We start from the raw sequence: 3,343 nt of genomic DNA, 5'->3' as shown, positions 1-3,343 counted from the left end.
CTTAAACTAATTGATTTAACATGTACTCAGCACCCACTGTGTGCCAGGCACTTGAAATTAGCAGCTTGGCTCCTGTCCCCTTATAGATGAGTGGGAAGGACAGACATGCAAGTTAAAACAATAATTATAACTCTACATAGTAAGTGCTGTCCAGGAAAACTCCAGAGAAGATGATTACTTCTTCTGCTGGGGGCAATCAGCTGGAGAGCGAGTCCAGTCCACAATTTTCTATCTCTGTGGCTTTGGGCAAGTTACTGCACCTCTCTGGGCTCTAATTTCTTCATCTGTAAAATGGGGATTATGATAATAATATCTCTCTCATACAATCACTGTGGGGATAACAGAGATAATGTATGTATTTGCACAATGTCTGGCACAAGTAAGCACTTAGTAAATTATAGCTGGTTCTTTATTACTGTAACCTAGATGTCAGCCAGGGCCCTCCTGACCCCTTGAGATCATGGGATGAGCCCAAGCACTCATTCCAAAACCCTCTCCAAAATTACTGCGAATTCTTGGGAGGTTTGATATCTCGTGGTCCAGCTCCTGATTCAGCCTGTACTGTCTTTGATTAGCACTATGCCAAAACAGATGTAAAACTTGGCCCCTTCAGCCATTTTCACAAACACCCCAGTCAGGGCAGCCTCAGTGAGTATAGAAGACTTTTTTGAAGATTTCCAGGAATGGGAGACAGAGGAAGAGACCACATCACAGTTACAAAAGACCTCAGGGTGAACTAAAAATACACTGGTTCTTGGACTTCCCTGGTGGCGCAGTGGTTAAGAATCTGCCTGCCAATGCAGGGGACACGGGTTCGATCCCTGGTCCAGGAAGATCCCACATGCCGCGGAGCAACTGGACCTGTGAGCCACAACTACTGAGCCTGCGCTCTAGAGTCCGCGTGCCACAACTACTGAAGCCCGCACGCCTAGAGCCCGTGCTCCACAACAAGAGAAGCCACCGCAATGAGAAGCCCGCGAACCACAATGAAGAGCAGCCCCCGCTCACCGCAACTAGAGAAAGCCCACGGGCAGCAACGAAGACCCAATGCAGCCATAAATAAATAAATTAATTAATTAATTAATTAATTAAAAAAAAATACACTGGTTCCCAAGACAGCATCAGCGGCTCTTCTGCTTCCCTCTACACTGTTCCTACCCCCTCAGCTGTGGCCAGCTCCTGTCTCCTGGCCATGGATATCTGCCAAATGGCTATGTCTCTACTCTCACTTCCTAAGGAGCTCTCCAATTTCCCTTCCACGCATTATCCCACTGTGTGAAGCCTTAGGGGTTGGGGGGCTGGCTTCCCCTCCCGTCTCCAGTCACCCCCTCACGCTCTCCCTCACCCCCTGCAAGTCCACAACAGGGCCCCTCCCTGGCCTTCATGTAGACCCCATGAATGAGGAAATGTCTGTCATCATTCACAGCAGTTGATGCTGGTGGGTAGGTGTCCTGGCTGGCTTTCTGCTGCCTCTGCCCTCCCCCCGCCTCGGTTCCTACCCATTTCCCAAACCCAGTCCTCCAGTTTCTGGTAGATTCTCAGAGTCCTCAGCAGCTTAAAACGTCTAGAGTCATTTTAAGAACAAATTCAAATCCAATTCCTCTTCTTTGTTCCCTCCACAACAGCTGCCTCTGGGAGTTTCAAGACCACACCTTCACCTTAAACAGTTTTTCAAAGTATTTTCCCAGTGAAAGCCATCCTCTTTCCTAAAGAGAAGAGGTCACACACTGAGGGTCTATGAGTTGCATCTGGTCCACAGGATGTTTAAAAAATCAAATCAATATTTAAAAAGTGAGCGATTACACATAAAAATCTGGATTTGTAGCTTTTCCTGTACACTCATAATATCTGGCGTCATAGGACCCACAGTCCCCGCAAGAAGCATGTTGGCCTCAATGGAGAGCAGCGTCCCTGCCCTCTAGCCAAGTTCTTCTTATGCCCCTGCCCACTGGCCCTATTTATTTCTCCTGTTTGACCCCTGTAATCTTTCAAATTTGTGACCTTTGTTAAGAAGCATTTCAGCAGCAGTTCCCACCCCCCATCGAATTATTATAATAAAGTTGGGTCTATGAATGTGCTAGGTTCGCAAAGGGCACCCTAGGCGAAAAGTACAGCAAGAATAGTCACTTGAGTATGAAAGTGATGGCTGTTCCTGGAGGGGCAAGAGGTCCAGAGGGACTGGGTCTCTGGTGCAAGAGAGCAGTGGGACTGGAAAGGGTTAAGCTGGGGCTTGGTTATGAAGGGCCTTAATGCTCTCCTATAGGGCTATTGGGAGCCAGTGTGGGGTTTAAAGCAGGGCGACACATCATGAGGTGTGCCATAAGAGAAAAGTGGCTGGGAAGCTCGTGGGACAGGCTAGATTGAAACCCTCCTGTCCCCCGCTGTCCCTGCAGGAAGCCCAGCGACAGGCTGGGGCAGTGGTCCAGGAGGGCCAGGGATGCTGTGGCCTGACTGCGTGGCAGCGGCAGTAGTAATGGCTGGGAGGGATTCCGGAGGCAGCCTTGCCCCGGAGTGGGTATGCTTGACCTTGACGGAAAACATTGCGTGCGCGGCGGCTGCAGCTCACTCGCCTCCCCGCCCCTCCCCCGCACCGCAGCGGACTGCGGCGGAATCCCGGCCCCTCGCCGGAGCGCACTCCCGCGCGGCTGCGGCACGCGAGGGGCGGGGGCGGGAGAGCGGGGGTGGCAGGATGGCGGGGATGCCAGTCTCCCCCGGAAGGCGAGGAGGGGAGGAGATGGGGAGGCTGGTCACGTGGTGCCGCCACTAGGCACAGTCCGATTGGCAGGTCCCGCAGCGGAGCCACCCGGGCTGCTTGGGTTTCCAGGCACGGAGCAGCCCCCTCCCCTCGTTCGAGGGCTCCGGGGTGCGCTGGTCTCTTGCGGAGGAGGGTGGGGTGGGGACGCTGCTCCCTCCGCAGGGTGTAGCGCAGCCTGCTGCCTGGCTGCTCGCCACGGTCCTCACTGCATCTTGGGAGGTCTGATCATTGTCTCCGTGAGCACATCCCTTCTTTGCTTCTCTCCCGCCTTCCCACGTCTGCCCCTCTTACTACCATGCTAGCTGGAGGCCAGCTTTGTTTAGGCTGGCTGAAGCAGGTTTCTGTTACTGGCCGCAATGTTGCAATTTGGGGTAAATCAATTAACCTGGCTGGAGGCGGCGAAGATTAAAACAGAAATCCCACAGACACTTCCAGCCCCTACACATCCAAACCGACATTTTTCTCTCTCCAAACTGCGCCTTCTTTTTGTCTTCATCTCTGTTTCAGGCAAGAAGCCCAAAAGCCATCTCTGTCTCACTGTCCTCCATCAAATCTATGACAGAAACCTATTAAATTTACCTCCAAAAT

The sequence above is a fragment of the Balaenoptera musculus genome, chromosome 1 (assembly GCF_009873245.2).
Source record: "Balaenoptera musculus isolate JJ_BM4_2016_0621 chromosome 1, mBalMus1.pri.v3, whole genome shotgun sequence".
NCBI classification, from domain to species: domain Eukaryota; kingdom Metazoa; phylum Chordata; class Mammalia; order Artiodactyla; family Balaenopteridae; genus Balaenoptera; species Balaenoptera musculus.
This window is presented reverse-complemented; position numbering follows the sequence as displayed.